This window comes from Pelmatolapia mariae, linkage group LG3_W, assembly GCF_036321145.2.
Source record: "Pelmatolapia mariae isolate MD_Pm_ZW linkage group LG3_W, Pm_UMD_F_2, whole genome shotgun sequence".
Lineage (NCBI taxonomy): Eukaryota > Metazoa > Chordata > Actinopteri > Cichliformes > Cichlidae > Pelmatolapia > Pelmatolapia mariae.
The window spans coordinates 6,225,902-6,247,007 of NC_086229.1; the positions used below are offsets into that span (position 1 = coordinate 6,225,902).

The 21,106-nt window shown below is 39.8% G+C and overlaps 1 long non-coding RNA gene across 1 annotated transcript; it reads left to right on the plus strand.

The window, feature by feature from the left end:
- The first annotated feature begins 9,706 nt into the window (after nt 1–9,706).
- LOC134624221 (uncharacterized) lies at nt 9,707–20,583 on the plus strand. The gene is made up of 3 exons (XR_010093487.1): nt 9,707–9,818; nt 10,372–10,434; nt 20,475–20,583. It is a non-coding gene; the product is annotated as an uncharacterized LOC134624221 (long non-coding RNA).
- The last annotated feature ends 523 nt before the right edge of the window (nt 20,584–21,106 follow it).

Consider the following 21,106-nt stretch of genomic DNA (forward strand, 5'->3'; position numbering starts at 1 on the left):
TAAAAAAGAGAGACGAGTTAAAGCAGAAGATATTTTGTGGCCCAGAACATGTGATCCTCACCAAGACAGGCAGAGAAAAGGTCTGATTATTGTTGCTGAACTGTGATGGTGAACAGTCTCCTCTGTTGATCCCAGTGTGACAGAAATAGTAAAAAAAAAACTTTTTATTCTCAGATTTTATGTTTATTTGTCTGGTTGTAGATCAATTGTGTTTATACAGTATGTAAAAATGAAAACATAACTGTAAATCAGACACGTGAGGTCGTGCTGAAGATAGTTTTTAAAGGTAAAATGTGGAGGGAAAATCAAAAGTAGTTAAAAATGGCCAATTATACCCTGGACCCAAACTTCTCTTTTTTTTAAGTAACGCAATAGTTACTTTTCAAGTAATTAATTACTTTTAGAATATTGTAACTCTTACTTTTTTGAAGAAGTAACTAGTAACTATAATGAATTACTTTTTCAAAGTAACTTGCCCAACACTGGTTACAGGTGGGTGCAGCCTGCACTTTCTCGAGACAGACCAGCTGCACCACAGACACTTCAAACCTCATCTCAGGACAAAAACTGAAAGAACAACATAAAAAAAGAAGAAAACAAACCCTAGAAACATGCTGGGTTACAGGAGATGGCAGACGTGTGGAGGTGAGCCTGTGTGAGTCTTTTTTCTGTTAATGAACAACAGAAAAAAGAAAAAACTGGAATCTATAAACAGTTACTCCGAAAAGGATCCAGATTCTAAATATATGTGACGTCATTATCCCGTAAGCCAGTTAGGGTGTCACATGACATTTGTGGATGCCGGTATCTTTTTACTTGGACAATTTATCAAGTTTCAATCCCTGTCATCAAACCTCATCTGAGGACAAAAACCACAAGAACAACATAAAAAAGAAAGAAAACTTACCTTAGAAATCTGTAGGGTTGTTTTCTCTGAGACATGTTGGAATCTGTAAACAGTTACTCCGAAAAGGATCCAGACGTTTCAAAATACTTGTTTCAATTCTGCAAACATAATTGCTGCAGTTAATGGACTAAAAGTCGTCACTTTTCACCCCTAGTTATGGATTTAAGGATCAAAGGATCAAAGTGGTGGTAAGATTCTAAATATATGTGATGTCATTATCCCATAATGACATCACATATATAGGTTGTCACATGACATTTATCAGTAAAGTTACCATCTCTGTCACCCCCCCCCCTCCAAAAAAATAAGTGCTATTGCAATAACCGATGTTTTCTACAGTCATCTGTGCTAACAGATGGCAGCATTTTAAAGCTGGGTCTTACTCTGCCCAGGCTGCTCTACCATAGAAGAAGAATGAGACCTACAGTACCTTGAAAAACTTTCACACATTTTGTCACTTTACTACAACAAACGTAAATGGATTTTTTCTGAGATCTTCTGTGACAGACAAACACAAAGTACCACATAACTGTAAAGTGAAAATGATTGACATGGTTTTCAGAATATTAAGCAAATAAAATCTGAAAAGTGTCATGTTGATTAGCTTTCAGTTCCCTGTACTCTGATACCTCTAAACAAAATCCAGTGATATCAATTGCCTTTAGAAGTCAACCAAATTAGACAAGTTTACCTGTGTGTAATTTAGTCTCATTATAAATACAACTGCTCTGTGACGGCCTCAGTAGTTGGTTACAGAACATTAATGAACAAACAGCTTCATGAAAACCAAGGAACTCGCCAGGCAGGTCAGGGATAAGTTTAAAGCAGGTTGACCAAAAGTCATTAAAAGTCCCATCTGCAGTTTGCCTGGAACCATGTAGGGGACACAGCAAACATGTGGAAGAAGGTACTCTGATCAGACGAGACCAAAGTTAAACTTTCTGGCCTATATGAAAGGCACTACATGTGGTGGGAAAAATAACATCATCATCACCCTGAACGCACCATCCCCACTGTGAAACATGGCAACATCATGCTGTGGGGATGTTTTCCTTCTACAGGGACAGAGAAGCTGGTCAGAGATGATGGGAAGATGGATGGAGCTAAGTAAATGGGAATTCTGGAAGAAAACCTGTTGGAGGCTGCAAAGGACTCGAGCTTGGGATGTAGATTTACCTTCCAGCAAGACAATGACCCTAAATAGAGCTTGAGCTGGTTTACATTGAAGAATGGGCAAATATTTCAGTCTCTAGATGTGCAAAGCTGGTAGAGACATACTCCAAAAAAATTGCAGGTGTAACTGTAGCAAAAGGTGGCTCTATGAAGAGCAGGGGGTGAACAGAAATGCAGCCACACTTTTCCAAATTCATTTGCCTAGAATTTTGACAAGCATGTATTATTTTCATACCACATCACAATAATGTGCTACTTTCATAGAAAAGGTCAATAAAAACATATTTTGTTTGTGGTTTCAAGGTGACAAAATGTGTAAAAGTTCAAGAACTATGAATAATTTGTCAACTTCAAATCACCACACAAGCACACATCAGTTCACATGCATGTACACATGTGCAGAGTAAAAGCATATGTGTGCATGCAACTTCAAAAGTTAAAGTAGAAAAAGACTGCAAACTTTAGGAACAATATGGAATGAGTGATAATGTCATCACCTTTCCATGATTTGGAAACATTTGTTTCACCTTAAATCTGTTTTTTTTTTCTTAATTGCAAAACCTGTAAAATTTGAATTCTCTTTTTTGTCACTTCGATGTCTCCCTCTTGTATCTTTGCTACACATTGGATATAATTTTTCTTACCATGATGATGCATGATCTTTACTCTCAAATCATTTTAATGGCTTCAGGAAGTTGACCCTCTGCTCCAAATTACTGTTTAATAGGCAGTTTGTTCTTTACTCTAGTTTGTTCCTTGATTGTAAAATCTGGTATTTTTGCAAATTTGGCTCAGGGGGACCTGAAAGCCAGGAGACAATTTATTGTATTGGCCACAAACAATCTCATGGAGGAAAAATTTTCCCATAAATATTAATAAAGATTTCTATCAGAGCAAATTATCTCTCTCTCTAACCACGTCCTAACCTAGCAGTCATATATAGCCTTTAATTAATCCTGCATTTTTGTCAAAGACATTTGTCACCATGAAATTAATAGTTTAAAACGGCAACATATGAAAAGATTCACTGAGTAATCAGAAAAGTTTTGCATGAATCTGGACATTAGATTTAAGCTTGAAGTTTTAACCTAATCAAATATCACTTGGTAGAAGCTCCTTACCGTTTGAAGAAATCTCTTCTCAATCTGCTGTCCTCTTTTGCCTGCATCTTGTATTTTTTCCATCTGAGACTGACGTTATTCCATCTTAATTATTTTTCTCCGTGAAAAACACAGCAACTCATCTCATCCCAGGGCGCCAGGGCCTCGAGCTCCGGATCTCAGCAGAAGTGCCAATAAAAGTTGCAGGCTGATCCAGGTATGAGTGTGACACACGTTCTAGTATGTGACGTCACAGCTGGAACACTGTTACGCCTCTGCGTAACCATGGTTACACGGGACGCTTTGGAGCTCATCAGCAAAAGATTTCAGGTTAAACTCTAAAACAGGGGCGGAGCGTGGGGGTGGCTTACTGGGCTTAAGCCCGGGTTGTTTTTTCAGAAGCCCGGGGTCTTTTGGAGTGTAATTTTTTCATAGTTGGATGCCTGGCTGCCAGCTGTATAAAACAAAAAACTACACACAATATTCGAAGCACGTAGTGCACACTGTGGGAATTTACGACTGTGCGTAAATCCCCCCTAATATTGGTATGATCCGAGCTCAGGCACTAAGCGACTGAGCGAGGGGGCGGGGCAGCTGCTGCCCGCGAGTGCGCTGTTGGAGAAACGGAGCCAGACAGACAGAGGAGAGCTGAAGTCTGACCAGGTACCAAAGCAAATCATTCGTACTGTACAAATGATGTAAATATGACGGTTTATCACGAAAGATTGATATCAGACTGATCACTTGACCCACATTACGTTACTTCAAGTGAATCAACAAATGGCGAAATGAAAAGCCGAACAACAACAATGCTGTTTCTTTAGAGAGTCTTTGATTACACGTGTGTTTATTTCATATTTTCAGTTGTTTCCCTCCACGGCTACATAAATCAGTTTCAGTAATGCACTGATATACAAGAATGGACATAAGGGGCTTCTTTCAGAGAAAAAAACTCAGGTAAATGCTATTTTATATATTATGCTTTGTATGTTGTTCAGTATATTTCTATGCAAAACAAGAGGAACTTCAATACACAGCAGTATATTCATAGTTTAAATCAGATATTTACATACACTTTATGGAAAACACAAGAACATTTTTTACTGTACAACATCAATTTAGAGTAAACTTGTTTTGTTTTAGATAAATAAATGTTGAAATATCTTTTGAATTAGTTAAATGTCAGAATAAAGAGAGAGCTGTCTATTTTTATCACTTTCATCAAATGTAGGAGTACATATACACTAAGTTTATTGTTAATTAATAAGAAAAACTCCAGACGATTCCATTCTGAGCTGAAGAAGCTTCTGATTGGTTAGTAAAGTCCATGTGAGTAAATTGGTGGCACAGCTGTGGGTGCATATAAGGCAAAACACAGAGCCTGTTTCTTTGACATGAGAAAATCAAGAGATGTCAACCAAAACACCAGGAACAGAATTGTGGAGCTCCATAAGTGTGGCTCAGTTTGAATACAATTTGGTGCCATTTGCAATTAAGAAATACAGATAGTTTTTCTCTTTACTCTTAAAGTTAACAAATATGTTTTTTATATTTATCAATCTAAAAAAATAAACATTTAGTCTGATTTCATGTTACAATTAAAAAAGTGTTTGTGTTTTGATCTGAAGAGTTTATAAATATCTGGTTTCAACTGTATATTTGATGATGTTGGTGTTTGCCTTGTTTGTCAGCACAAAGAGGGAGAGAGAGGAACAGAGAGTGAGAGAGGAGCAGAGAGGGAGATGGAGAATGAGGACAGAACAGAGATGGAACAAGAGCAGGTGAGACAGACATGTTAGTCAAATATTTGTTTACCAAAAGTATCACCGTAGGTACTCATGTATCTCGTAGCTAGTGTTTCTTTTTAGGTTTGTTACTTTTCAAATTCTATATTTATTAAGTTATGCAGGCTTGTTTGCACAACAAGGCTAAATAATTCTATAAACTTTTCTCAATCTAAATAGTGGACTTTGGTAGAATTAAAAAATAAGTGTAGTGCAGGTCTATGATGATTTTTAGTGCTACTATCATCTAGTTCTGATTTTGGTTCTGTCTTGGTTAAGTCCTAAATAGTCCTGATTTTGAGCTGTTGTAGTCCTGTTTTAATTTTAATTCTGGATAAGTTCTGGGTTTGGTTGAATTGGGGTTTAGTCCGCATGTCTTGATACAGCCCTGACTTTGTTCTGCCTTGCTGCTTAAAAAACTAGCTTAAGGTGTCCTGCACATGTGATATATATTTTCTCCCTATATGAAGTCATTCTTTTTTGAACAAAACTCAAAACAGAGCCAATTAATCTTTCAGTCATTTCTAACCCCCCCCCCCCCCAAAAAAAAAAAAAAATCCCACACGCACACTACCCTTTAGGGCTAAGCCCCGGGTGTTTCAAATGTCTGGCTCCGCCTCTGCTCTAAAACCAAATAAAATCAATATACTGTATATGTGTGTACCGCGTACGCGTTCATTTTCTGGAAGAGTAAAACGGACAGTTAAAAGGTGACCGATGGCAGCCGTACTGAGGTGAGTTGTTGAGGATATGTCGAGCACGGCTGTTTTTGTGCTCTTATACACTGTTAGCCTGTTTTGGCTGGCGTTAGTGAAGCTGTTTTCAACTGGATGTCACATTGTTGAACTCTCGATGTGACGATGGTAGAATGTAATTCTAACCCTGTGCTAATTTAGGCGTTTGATACCGTTTAATATCCAGCCCATCTGTTTGGTGTTTTTAACATGCCCTGGAATAATTTAAACCTTTACAATGCTGGTGATTTACGACTCTTTCGCGACAGTCAGCTGGGGAGTAAACTGTGGCTGTTCTCAGAGGTAGCTCATGTGAGCCAGCAGTGACATCTGTACATGCAGTAGCCTTAAAATGCTGATTATTTATTCTCCTGCTAGGTAAGAATTGGTGTTTTATACGTACATTGTTTCTTTCCGTATGCTATCGTTTGATTATGTTATGATGTGTGGTTAATGATGATTATTAGTGTGCTAATCGTGAATAAGCTAGTAAGCTTGAAAATTAGCAGCCATGTTAAGCGGACTTCGGTGATCAAGTTCGTGTGTGACTGTTTGGAATATGGCTGGCACTACTTTTAAGAAGCAAGCTAAAGGGATGTGTTTTAAAAAAGGTGCAAGGACCTAACTCAGTGAGTGAGTGTGTTCAGTAAGTTGTCTTTCATGTTGTGCATTTGAACTAGCAGACTGCACTGTTGTTGTTTAGGGGCTATGAGCACACAGTTTATCAATATGCCTACTTGTGCGTACTTGCGTTCTTGTGTACTCGTGATACGTCATCAGTCGGAGACCAAGTACTGTTCCAATTCGAAGTACGCATCAAGCCGAGAACGCGAAAAAGTCCCGGATGTGTTCTCGATCCGCCCGTTTTATCGAGCATGCATCGGTGTAGACTTGGTACAGCTATATATCCCAGAATGCATTTCGTCCAAAACTCAACAGGGGACTCCCGGCACATCGTCCCCGCCCGCTCGCGGTCTTCTCACTACTCAGGTTAAAGAAACCGCAGCAGCTGTCTATAGTATTGAGTGTCCACTAGAATAGAAATAAAAGCGTTCTAACATCTCACCTGCTTGTTTTTATTAAGGTATGTACACGTATGTACATGTACACTATTTTTATTAATAGAGGTTTCACTACTGAGGTTAACAATGATATATAAGTCACTTAGATCACTTCTAAATGTTAATGTTTGGTTTATTTCAGTGTTTTATTTGTTCCTGAGTAAACCGGTTTGGCTGTGATTAAAGTTAAGCTTCATAACATGTTACTCACAGTTAAATTAAGAGGGGACGGCAGTAAAAACTCCGGACCTGTGACATCATCACGTACGCTGGTGTTCCAATTGTACAACTCGCGAGTCTATGCTCGCGTTCTCGGCGGGTACGTAATCGCGTACCTGGACATTGATAAACGGCCATGGGCTGTGTCCCAATCCAGCGACCACACGGCGCGTAACACAAGGGCCATTTATCAATGTCCAGCTTTGTGTGACAGAAATGAAGGAGAAAAGTGTTTTGTTGTTCATTCATTTTTGTCATGACATCACTTTGAGTATCTGAGGCTGAGACCACGTGACTGTAAAACATGATAGTTGTTCTTCATTCTGTACTGAACAGTCATTTTACGATTAGTTAGTAAATAACAATTAGCTCATGTTGTTCATGAGACTAAAATCATTTAACTTTGGTAATGTAAATATAATATGGCCAATGTTATATAGAGAAGGAGGATTTAGTGTTTGTGTTATTACGAGTGCTAAACAAGAAGAGTTCCCAGATGGTCCAGTGGACACATGTGTGACTCCTGTGATTAAAGCATCTTTCTTTCAGCTTAACGAGTGAACCGTCAGCTCGTTCAAACACACGTTAAAGTCCGTTTGGCTCGACACCACCGAACAGAGGCAGCAATATAACATAGCTAACATTAACAGTGCAGTGAATCCTGCTTGTGCCGTCATATTCAGGACTGCAAACCGAGCAGCATCACTGACTTTCAGCTGGTTGTGTTTGTGGATATATGACTGACTTTAATTATCCATAACATCATCACATTCTCTGTAAGATTAAGGTCAACTATTGTATTATTGTATTTTAAAGGCTTTAAAACCAAGTAAACGCTGAAAGTACAAACATCACTAATGTCACATAACTTTGCCAACATGTGGCCAACAGTAATGTTTTAATGTTCTTCATTATTAAACATTCGCACATGAATAAGTGTGAAAGTTTACTCATCGGCCGCTCCGCTTCAGCTCTCTACCGTATTTTTCGGCAAAATTATCCACACCCAGCACTGCACTATGAATTGTGGGATATATGGGACCACGGAGTGTAAAGCAGATGTGAGAGAGGCTGTGATGAAGTCCTGGAGTTTTTAAGGACGTACGTGCTGCAGTCCAGAATATGAATATGTTGGACACAGGTGGTAAAGTGCTGTCACACCCTGAATAAACTGTCCTCTGTTCTTTGGTAAGCTGACATATTTGTTACATAATCATATGGTTTATCAGAGGGGAAGTGCCAGTTTTAGAATACTAGAGTCCAAGGTTAGGTGCAATAATATTCAACCGTAATATTAGTTTATAACTAGGTCTTGTCAGTTAGCCAGTGTTGTGTCAAAAAGTCATATCTGCCATAAACTAATTCCCAGTATTTGTCAAAAACCAGTTGATCATATTTAAACTGCTATAGACAACTTTTTATGTATCCCTCATGAGTGATATTGAGTCATCTTGTGCCACAAACAACATTCCTGTCACAAGGTAGAAACTGCAACCATGTTTTGGCAGTGACTTTTACTTCTTATTCTTTCATTTGACATTAAAATGACTTTTTTAAAGAGCAGAAACTGCAACTAATATAATAATAGTTCTCTAAACATGTTTTAAGTGTCCCAAAAGGACTGGGTTGGTTTTAATATAACACAGAGTTATAAATATACTTGAAAAAATGGGTCGTTATTAAGTTTGATATATCCCCTTTTGTAAATCATGCTCACTAAAGTCTGTTTACCAACATAAGTAAAGACATTGGAAATCAGTTTTTGTCAGACGATGACTTTTTGTCACAACACTGGAGGTAAAGCAGGTATGATCCTTCATATCTGGAGTCTGAAGGTGCAGACACAAATTCAGACATCCCTGGGATGTTTAAGAGTTTACAATTTCTCTGGTTCATTGGCTTTAGTCAGTCAGTCAGTAATTACTCAACATTATTTCCCAGGTACTCTTGAATTCAAAGAAATATTCAGGGGATTGGGCGCTGTGCTTTCCCACAGGTGAACTCAGGTGAAATGAAAGAAGTAGTGGATTACCCTCCTCCTCTGGCACAATGATAACTCAGAAAAGCTCCTTGGAGTAAGGAGATCAGGCTCAGAAGTGGTTCTTTCTAAGAATGTATATCTGTATTTATAAATGACATACTAAGGATGAGTAATGCTTAAATAATGAGGAATTAAGCAGTGACCAGTGACACGTTTAACAATGTGTCATTGTGTCATTCTATGTTTGTTTATGAGTACAAGATCCTTTTTTCTATCAAGTAACCTAAAAATGACTGAGTGCACCTTTAAAAATACTAACTTAAATAAACCAAGATAACCCAGCAGTCCATAATGTGTGCACTATGTCACTAAAGTTATTGTTACTGCAAATGTAAAAGTAGACAGAAATGAACCAAAGAAGAAGTGACATGACTTTGAAGACTGATGTGATCAGGTGGAAAGTGCAGAAAGCTGACTGATGTCGATCTGTGGCTGCATTAAATGTTGGCCTGTCCTGTATCAGCCATTCAGGATTTTCTTTGATGAACATTTAGCTCTTATGGCATGAACGTGCTCAGTGCATTATTGTTGGCTTTTCTACAGTCTGGTATTTGTTTACTAATTGATCGATACAGTGCATTAAATAAGTGCATAAATAAGATGTTAAAAACCTCATCATCATATCAAACATGATCGATTTGTTTAGCACATGCTGACTGCTTTCTAATTATAACCAGAACAGGAGGTGAGAGCAGAGAACAAGAGTGCAGCCGTTTGGTGGAAGGTGAAGAAGAGGTGAGCATCCAAAAGACGAGCAAGAGGACAGTTTCATAGGAGACATCACGGCACAATAAAGGCTGTAAGAGCAGAGATTCATCCATATTTTTACTATTTTTCCTTTTAGTCCCGCTGCTTACAATAAATCAAATATAAAGAACAAACAAGAAGAACTCAAATTGCATTGTTGTTCAGTATAATTCTGTGACTTCAACCTTTAGCTAACGTATAATGTTTGACATTTCATATAAATGTGACTATAACAGATAGTCAATAATATTAGAAAGGTGCTGTTACTGAGTGAAACTTCCAAAGTCTGGATTTAGCCCCAGTGTTTTAAGATCCCAGCAGCGCTCGTATTTATGGCCACATTTTTCAAAGAGACGAGCTTTCTGGGTGCTGACTCAGGGGGACCACTTTAGTTCATTGAAACTTTAATGCCAGTTTAGTTTCAGACATTAAACTGGACACGTTTTGAATCTAATTGATAATAACAGAGCGATGCAACAGTGTTAGTGTGACGCCCTGCATATTTGAAGGATTATGATAAACCTCCGTTCTTACTGAATCTGTAACATTGATCTGCCTGCATCATTTTTAAACAGTTTGTGTTGTTGTTGTGTTACTGTGCACAGAGAAACTCGCCTGATGTAGTGGTAAGGCCTTATTCACCACTAGATGGAGACAACCTGGCACAGGTATTTTCTCTACACACACACTGAAAAGCCTTGGTGGGAATTTTTGTTTACATACAAAGCAAAAGAAAAAATGTCTTGAGGTCTTTGCAGTGTTTTGTGCTTTTCAGGTACTATTAAATTCCGCTCTTTTGAATTTTTTTGGCGACAGAGAAAGACTGGACTCAGAGTGGTCAAGCTCAAAAAATGATCTTTATTTTTACATTTGTTCGCCACACGAACACACAAGCTCAGGTCTGAATTCTTTGCCAGCTAAATCTGCATATATATTTCTGCACTGCGTCACACCAACACACAGTTTACTTAGCTTTTTGTCTGGTTTCCTGTATTTTATACGCCTGTGCAGCTCTGCACTAAAACCTCCTGTTCTCTGCAGCAGCATGCACTTTCCTGTCAGTACTCTGTGACATTGTGCTCAAACTGGTGTTCTCCCAGTCTGGCCTCTATAAAACAAAATAAACAGAAAATAAGCATTAAGAATATATATTTATTTCGTAACAATACACATCGAAACTTCACACAGACAAACACACACACAAAACAACAAAATGCACGTCTCATTTTGAGAATTTCACCACTTTTACTTTTCATGGAAAATAACTTGTGTTATTCATGACATGACATCATTTAAAATAACTTTGTCAGTGAGTGGCTGCCACATAAGTATAAATCTAAATCACACATGTGGGTAGGGCTGCATAGTCAGTAAAAGTCTCCAAGGCTCTGCAGAGCTCCAAACCTCCTCTGCCACAGACAGAAGCATCAAAAATGTGCGCTGGGAGCTTCATGGAAGGATTTCTACAGCCAAGCAAATCTATACGTATGTGGCCAAGAACCTCAGTCCATGTAGGGTATCTCAGCACAGTTTGTGTCAGTTAGGTCAGCTAGTGGGAGGGCAGAGAGGGCAGCCTTTACAGTATTTTATTGTAGAGTGACAGGACCTGCCTATGAGCTTCTAATCAGGCAGAAGTGTTGACAGAAAACATATCAAAGGAAATACATTGATCAAAATCAAAGAAGATAAATATTTATGTGATGTTCTATTTTCCTGAGAGCTGATTGGCTGTGATGACTACTTCAAGTACTACATGAAACTTTGTCCTGCTAGTTACGCCTGCTGTCTGTTCTCAGGCCTCCTCCTGTTTCACTGGCATATATCCATCACCAGAGGGCTCCACTGACCTGCCTGCTGACATCAGAGCACACCCCTGTGTCATGTGACCTGTCCCAAGCAAGTTCAAAGGCAGCTGTGGTAGAGAGAGCAGGGAGTTTAGTAGAGCACTGGAAGGATGAGGTGGAAACAGGAAGCGTGTAGATTCAGTGGACGTGGCGTCCTCCATCTGTCTCCATGCTCTCTTTACTGGCCTCTAAAATCACTTCTAAAAACTTCTCCTGTAGCTGCTTTTGTTTAAATGTTTAGCATTTAGAATTCAACTTTACTGTCATACATGTCTAAATACAGGGTTACAAAATACAGTTTGCATCTAATCAGTAAGTGCAATAAGAGCAGATTATATACAGTAAGTTCAGTAGAGAGCAACATGTACTGGTCTATACAGATAAGTGTAGTATAAGTGGTGAAATAGTCATGAACAGAGAGACCAAACATACAACTGAACAAATGTATAGCATACAGATGTTTTATATTGCAGATGGGCACATTTACAGGTGTACTATGAACAAATATACAGATGTGCTACATATGTACAGATGTATCAGTGTGAGGTAAACAGATCTACAGAGCTATGAATATATCTACAGCAGTGGAAGCGTAGCTCTCTGAACAGACTAGTGACCAGTGTAGGCACTATAACAGAGACTCTGTCAGTGTCCTAAAACTACAGCAGTAACCAATGTGAGCATGTGGTGAATGTTGAGAATGATCACGGTCACTGGGAGGAGGAGTGTAGAAGGGTTCAGTGAGTGTGGATGGAAAGGTTCAGCAGGAGGCTGAGTTCAGCTGTGAGGAAGAAGCTGCTCCTAAACCTGCTGGTTTTAGTCTGAAGGCTCCTGTAGCGCCTCCTGGAGGGGAGGAGGAGCTGGAGGAGTTTCTTGGCAGGATGAGAGGAGTCCCTGAGAATGATGCATACTCGGCATAGACATCTCTTCTTGTGGACATCCTCAATGGCAGGAAGTGGAGTCCATGTGATGCGTTGGGCAGTTTTCACCACCCGCTGCAGTGCCTTGCGGTCACCAACAGAGCAGTTCCCACACCAGACTGTGACACAGTTGTTCAGGATGCTTTCTATCGTACAGTGGTAGAAGTTACCCAGTATGTCAGCAGACAGGTGGTTCTTCTTCAGTGTCTTCAAGAAAGAGAGGCGCTGATGGGCCTTCTTGACCAGGCTGGAGGTGTTAGTTGACCAGGACAGATTCTCAGAGATGTGGATCACCAAGAACTTGAAGCTGGAGACCCGTTCAACAGCTGTGCCATTTATGCAGATGGGGACATGGGTGTCTGTCTTCTCTCTCCTGAAGTCCACAGTGAGCTCTTTGGTTTTGCTGGTATTCAGGGGCAGGTTATTGTCAGCACCACACAGATAGGTGCTTTATTCTTCCCTGTAGCAGATTCATCGTTGTCACTGATGAGAGAGTCACTGTGGTGTCATCTGCAGACTTGATGATGGAGTTGGATGCATACCGAGGTCTGCAGTCATAGAGGAACGGGCTCAGCACACAGCCCTGTGGAGTGCCAGTGTGAGTGTGATGGTGGTAGAGCAGTTATGGCCTGGCCTAACATGTCGGGGTCTGTTAGTCAGAAAGTCCATGATCCAGGTACAGATGGAGTGGTTGAGTCTAAGATCCACAAGTTTGGTGATCAGCTTGGAGGGAAGAACTTTACCTATGCTGATCTGAAGTCAACTAACAGCATTCTTACATAAGTATTGCATAAATATCTACATGTACATGTTGCAAGAAACTGCATTCCCAGATCACATCCAGTGTGTGCTGGTGCAGCGATTCTACAAAAATGTTCCACGTGGTTGTTTTTGTTCTTCCTACTGGTGATGATCCAGTGGGGCTCCAGTCACTCCAGGCTGGTGGTGCCACAAAACAGACTGCAAAAACACCTGTGCGTCCATGACTGATCCTGCTGCTTCACTTCTTTATGAATTGATCTTTTTACGACTGTTCACTTTGGACGAGCAGGAAACAGCTGACTTGTGGCTTCACAGGAGGATTCCCTTTAACAACAAGAGCATGCACACAGTTTGCTTTAGGCCACCATGAAGAGCTCACATTGTAAGTCACAAAGAGCCAGTATATGATACTGCAGCTTCCACTCACTGTGACAGGAGGGCTCGTAGGAGGTGATTACACTCTGCTTCATTTGGTTCCAGTTCAGATTAACACATGGAAGGACGGAAACTGGAAACAAATGTTAGAAAAATATTTACTGTTAGAAAACATTCAGTGAAAACAATATCGATTTTTCTGTTTGGCTTCAAATCTGAGTCTCCAAAAGCCAGTCAGACAGTAGAGTTGGTATAAACAGAGAGAGGAGAGGAAGCTTCTTTTAGACAGAGGAAGGAAAATATTTAGATTCACTTAAAAGGATAATTCTGTATTTTTAGCACTTTCCACTTTCATGCCATTAAGCTATAATTAGCTTTAATTTCACTTAAGATACATGAACACAGAAAAGTAAGAGTGTCATTCTGGCAAAAGATAAAATTTCTCATTGTGAAAGGTCCCTGCTCACTGACCCCTCTGTCTCTTAACTGCTGTATATGTGCTGGACTATTTGGACACAGTTAGACTGTGATTGTATCTGTGGGGCTTAGAGACAATGACATTTGTTCACACAGTGGATTCATTTTCAAAGATCAGGGAGCTTTAGGGCTGGTATCACATTAACTGGCTCTAGGTGACAGAAAGTGCTGCAAGGACTGAGAACAAACAGTGTTCATTTGGTGCACATTATGACAGCTGGGATTTATGTGTTGTGTATATTATGTGTTGAGGTTTTCTCTTTGTGACTGAGGTCCTTACTGGAGGTGAGATTTGTATTGAGCGTGCAGTGCAGAGTGATCAGATGTGCTGTTCCACAAACGGGATGTTTTTGTAGTCACTGTAGCGAGTGAGATCTGTGAGAAATAAACCAGGAGAGATCAAACAACAGATCCATGATACAATCAAAATGAAGAGAAAAGGCTCACTGTGTGGAAGTCTGAGACACTCGTCACTCTGCAGACGAGCAGCAGAGACAGTTCAACAGGCCACAGAGTATTTTCCCAGAAGTCTCGGGGATCATCGAGATGTTTTCTGGCAGAACTGAGAGCAGCCTTTGTTTCTTTTGCTCAGCAGGGTTTTCATCTCACAGTGTGATTTAGCAGGTGGGGAATCCTAAAATCAGCTGCAGTGGCTCTTCGTAGAAACTGAAATCAACAAGATGTAAGCAGGTATTTGATGAGCTGTCCTGGCTGATTTCCACCCTCAACACTGACAGTTTCCACCGTCTTTTTTCTACATGTAAGCATCACCAGCTGAAATTCGTATTCATCTCTGTTACACTTGATGTAACAGACCACGAGCACCACAGCCACTGTGCATCAGTTCTTTACTGTAAACTAACCTGATTATCCTGCACTAACCTGCAGAGGACTTTCATGTGCTCTTTAAATAACACAGTTAGTTTGCTTTGCAGCGTGTTTCACAATATGAGAACGTGAAGACTTCCATGTAAGCTTTCAGTTTATATCCCACTGAGCCGTCCTTACCTTTAAATATAAGCTCTCCTCTTCCTGTCCTGTATTCTTTCTCCGTCTCTGCGTGAAGTTATCTCAAACTCTTTTCCCTGTGTGTCCCTGTGAAATACAGCAACTGGACCTTTAGCTGCAACACACTGTGAGACAAACTGCACAAAAACAGTTTGTGTGTTTGCTGATGTTTGTTGAGCTGATAGAAACGTTGCATTTGAAAATACCTGCCACAAAAAGTTACTCCCTTTATGCTTGGTTGTCTTCTGCAGGGCTAATTAGATGCTGAAGTACTGCAGCCACAACTTATGGACACCTGCAGTCGTTGCAGAGCTGTGCCAAAAAACCAAAACCACACAGCGGCCCACTTGGACCCTTTACTGTGGCACACGTCATCTATGTGTGCCATAGTAAAGTTCTGTGACATCCCCTGGTGATTATTTCAAAGAGGACGGTACGCTCAGAGTGACAGAAACAATGACCCCCTGCAAATGTCTTAAAGCAAAAGTAACAACAAAATGTCAGATATTTGTTTCAGAATGTAATGAGGAAAAGTAAAAAGTACTCCAGTAAAGCACAGATACCTGAAAATTCTACTTTAGTTCAGTAGAGTACAAAGTATTTGTACTTTGTTACTTATCCCTTGTGATGAACACTGACCTTAACTGAGGCGAGTGAGTCGTGCAGCTCTTTGTTGTTCTGGGCTGTTTTGGACCTTTTGGATGCGTGGTGGCTGGATGCCCGGCCGCTCCGAGGAAGGTTTCCATCTGTGGATAATGGCTCTCACTGTGGTTTGGTGGAGTCCCATAGCTTTATAACCCTGTCCACACTGATCTCAATTCATTTGTTGCTGAATTTCTTAGGATGCTGGCATGAAGTCTGGCTTTGGAGGAGCTTCTGGTCTGTGACACACAAACAGTTCATTTATCTTAATAATAAACATTTTCATTTACAAAAGTGCATTCTGTGTTTACTTCTGTTGTTGTGTAATATTTAGATGTGATGGTCTGAAACATTTAAGTGTGACACTTTTTCACACTATGGTGTATTATTTTATTTTTGATATATTTCTGTCTTTTTTTGGAGCGATCATGATCGGCCACCTAGACCAAAAATGCCAGGGCTGCTTTCTGTCAGTGTGACATATTTAACTGTTTTTCTACATGATAATGAAAAAGCTGCTGTGACAGAAATCTGTCGGCACGGCCAACTTAAATCGTAAGAAATAAAGGTGTACAAATATAGAAAAAAGCCCTGACAGCTCATTGCCCAGACTGCAGTTTTTTCCTTCTGATTTTTAAACTGTAGTCGTGAAAAATCCAGAAATTTCTGTAGCAAAAAGTGGAAAAACAAACTTTTCTGTTATTTAACTGTTATTTGCTTGACAACTTTGCGCAGCATGAATGGAAATAAAGGAGGTTTTTATTACTAGGAGAAGCTGTAACACTTATAAAAACACAGTTAAAAGACCAAATTCATGCTTGTGCTGGTTTGTGGTGAGCAGCAGATCCAACAAGTTAAGAATTATTAACGACTTCAAGCGTTCAGGCCGCTGAGACTCATTTAGACACTCAGACAGTGAGCCATGGCTCTGTGGTACACGCACACATCTCTGCCATTCAAAGACACTTTGTATAACTTTATTTTCAAATGTACATCATCTTTTTCAAGAAAGCAACATTTTCTTCAGTGTTTTCATAAAAACGTTATTTTAATGCGTTAACTACTACCAGGGAGAACACATGAGGTCTAAGGCTGGACAAGTTTGGAACAAAGGAAAATGAAATCAGGTTTATCCCTTTGATCAGTTCTGCACTCAGCTTTGCAGTCTGTCATTGAAATGCTGCTCATTTGACATTTTTGCTTCGTCACTTTTTCCCAACACACCAGCTTTTAAACCCCCGTCTCTCTGCGTGCCTGGCCTGCATGATATGGTCCCTGTCTTTGCATGTGATTGGCTGCATGCTGTGCAGTCAAAACCAGAGTCAGAAAGCCAACCAGACAATAAAGTTGGTATAAACAGAGAGCAGCCATAAAGAGAGGAGCTGAAGCTGAGTGCAATACCTGCACCAGACTCAGCATGAGACTAAAAAGGTGCAGCTTGAACTGTCAGGCAAAATACTCTGTATGGAATGAGAATGGATGTAGGAAGAATGTAGGAATGATTAATGGAATAATGAGCAAAATGAATAGATTCACTTGAAAGGATAATTTTCAGATCATTGCCATTAATAAGAAGCTGCACATAGTAGTTCGCCCTGTGCACTCTTTAATCTTTAAAATGAGTCAAGAGAAAATTATATATGGTGGTTTTGCACGTCTCCTCTATGTGTGCGTTTTAAGCAGGTTTAATGTTTTACCTGTTATATCAGGTGTGTATTTATACAAAATGAAATTATTTCAAACAGCTGATCCAATATTTAATGTTGCTTTATCCTGACACTATGGAGTCTTACTGTTTTTAATTGTGGAGTGGAAGGTCTGCTAGTTTTTTACACTGACTGTTATTGATAGTGTCAGCTTTGACTGAAGGCTTTAGCTGAACTTAGGCTACATTCACTCTGCAGGTCTTAATCCCAATTCCGATTTTTTGATCAAATCCGATTTTTTTGTCTGCTTGTTCACACTACAAATAAAATGCAACAGCAAACACGCTCCAGTGTGAACCCTCAAAGCGGCCCGCATGCGCAAAAGAAGACGTCACACACAACGCGCTCTGTTTAGACCCAGAGCAAACAGTATTGTTTGACTGATGGCCTTATGTATGTAGCATCACCAGTGTGTGAATGGGTGGATGACTGGATGTGTAAAGCACTTTGGGGTCCTTAGGGACTAGTCAAAGTCAAAGTCAGTTTTATTTGTCAATTTCTTCAGATGTACTTGCCATACAAAGGAATTGAAATTACGTTTCACACTGTCCCATGCGTAGACATAGACAACAATAAAGTGCAGATGCACAACATTTAGGTAACATACAGAATATAACAAGACAGGACCTACACATAACATATAACATATAATAAAGTGTTCCACAGTGCGCCCTGGAAAGTAGTGTACTAGTTCACTTGACGTAGTCCCAGGTTGTGGTTGGTAAGTGTTTTTGTTTTAATGCAGCATAAGACTGTAGCAGCAGTAATAGTAATATAAATAATATAAATATAAATAGTGCTAAAGAAAATACTAAAAATACAAAAAATATAAGGCATCAGGTGTGTGCAATTGTAATGCAGAGGTAGTCGTTTCCAGTCAGGAATGTAGAGAGTATTTCCTTGTTGTGGAGTGTGTGTGTGTGTGTGTGTGGGGGGGGGGGGGTAGGGTCCAGTCTGTGTTCCTATACTCCTGCCAGTCTGGTGGTTCTGCTGGCTGGGAGCCGGGAGGGGAGAGAGTTCAGCAGTCTCACAGCCTGGTGGATGAAGCTGTTGGTGAGCCTGGTAGTGCGGGAGCGGAGACTTCTGTATCTTTTTCCGGAGGGCAGGAGGCTGAACAGACACACGTCGTTGACAATTGTGATGGCTTTGCGGGTAAGGCGGGTGGTGTAGATGTCTTGCAGGGAGGGGAGTGGTACACCAACTATCCTCTCAGCTGTTCTCACAATGCGCTGTAGAGCTTTTCTGTTATAGTCAGTGCAGCTACCGCCCCACACAGTGATGCAGCTGGAAAGGATGCTTTCAATGGTTCCTCTGTAGAATGTGGTCAGGATGGGTGGTGGAGCACTTGCCCGCTTGAGTTTGCGCAGGAAGTAGAGGCGCTGTTGTGCTTTCTTGGCCAGTGATGCTGTGTTGGTGGTAGTAAAGCACTATATAAATACAGGCCATTTACCATTTAATATAAAGACTTCAGACTTTACGTTTCCCAATTTTTGCTTTAAGTTAATTTGTTATTTACATAATAATGTAAATAACCTAATAATGATCCTTATTGCTGTTTTAGAGGAGCGCTGCTTCAAAAGAGAAAGTGACCCAGATCGGATTTGAAAATATTGGATTTGTGCCGTTCACACTGTCACACCATGATCAGATATGGGTCACATAGGGTCAAAAAAATCGGATTTGATGCGCTTTCGCCTGCAGTGTGAACGTAGCCTGAAAGGTAGCAGAAAACTACTGTGAAAGCTACTGTGACACGAGCTTTCACAGTAGCTTTTCTAACTTACTCGTTAGTAAGTCTGTAGTTCCTGCCTTGTTTAAACCATTGTGTTAGTAATTCCAGCTTTGTTTCCGAGTCCTGCACTTTTGGTCTTCACTCTGACGGCCACACACAGGTTATTAAGACAGTCACATTACTGTGGACCTTTGACCTCTTCCTTAAGGTCAAATAAGGTCAAACTTTCATAAAATGCTTTCTCATATTTAAAACTATGCTTAAAATTCTACTGCCTTTGTTTGCATTTTCTTTAGGAAATAATAATACAGATTCTAAATATGACATTGGCCACAGAATGTGTTATTTCTTCAAAGACAGTATTGTAAAGCCAAATAATACATCAGAAATATAAGAGTATTGTGGTGAAAGTAAACCATCCCCAGAGAATTAGCTGCCTCGGCAGAGAGTTGCTCTGAGTGCTTCTTTCTTTAGACAATAATTCTGATGGCAAAAAAAAGACTGTTTTAGCCTGAATGAAGGTTTGCTTCTTGTTATTTGAGTCTGTTGTTCTGAATTTGAATCTGCTGACTAATACAAATTAATCTTAAAATGCATTTAGATAATCTCTTCATGTTTTTGATTGCACATATAGATGAATTTATATCAAAATTAATTAAATAGCTAAAGTGTTACGTTCTGTAATGAAGTATTTTAAATTAATTTTAAGTTAAACACTGTAATGTCATTTAATGTAAAAAAAATCAAACATTTAAACATTATTTAAACACAAACATAAACATAAACATTATTGTTTTTTCCACTTCAGTAAAATCTGAATGTTGACTTCACTGGAACAAACAGGTTTTATCTGCTCATGCTGGCTGTTTCCAGTTAAAGGGGAGAACAGAGTCCCATCACTGATGACTGATCACTTTCTGCTCATAGTTTTAAGTTTAGTATGATTTTATTAGCTATAAAACTGTCCCAGTTTCATTGAGAGCTGAGGATGAACCAACACATTACCGTCTGTGTGCTTAACTGGTGACAGATTAAAGATAAGAGATCTGTGTGTGCTGATGTGTTAACTTTAAAAATCTGCCGTCTGACTGCTCAGACTGAGTCAGAGTTCACATGCTGACGTGTGGAGACATGAAACCTTGTTGTAGCTGCAGGTGTGACTGATCCCAGATCAGCTGTATTTGTAACATGAACATTTCTGCTGCAAAGCTTCAAATGTTCAGCATGTTTCTCTGTTTCCAGTCTATAGATCCAGTCACACTTTCTACCTTCACCTGTGCAGTAAAGACTGAGAGCAGAGCTGAAACCAACCGTCCAATCAGTGAGCAGCATCAACACCTGAGCTTCATTCAGACTCTGTTATTGAAGATGTTGTTGGTTCAAAGTTCATCTGCTGCTCACATAAATCCTGTGATGAAAGATTTATTTCACTGAATGTTTCTTCAAAGCTCATTTCAACCTGTTGAAGTCATGAATGAAAGTGCAGACTGAGAGTGGATCACATGATGTGTAAGGTGTGTCATGTGACATGTATTGTCACACACGTCTAGATTGTCCCTGATATCATAACTGCTCATCACTGATGATTATATTTGAAGAATTATTACTGATGGCAGCAAAGTTTGAATGGAGCTCTCTGTCTGTGCTGATTTATCGCCCTCTGGAGGTCAAAACACAAACTGCATGATGTCACTGTAACCACCACAGTGACAGGAAGTGTTTTTATGACTGAAACACTGAAATGATGCTAACGGCTGTCGTTAGGCTCACTGACAGCAGTGCTGATGTGTTCATGTCAAACACTGGCTCAGGTCAGACTCCTTCATCCTTCTCCACAGCCACACAACCACATGTTTAAGGACCAGTGGACTTTC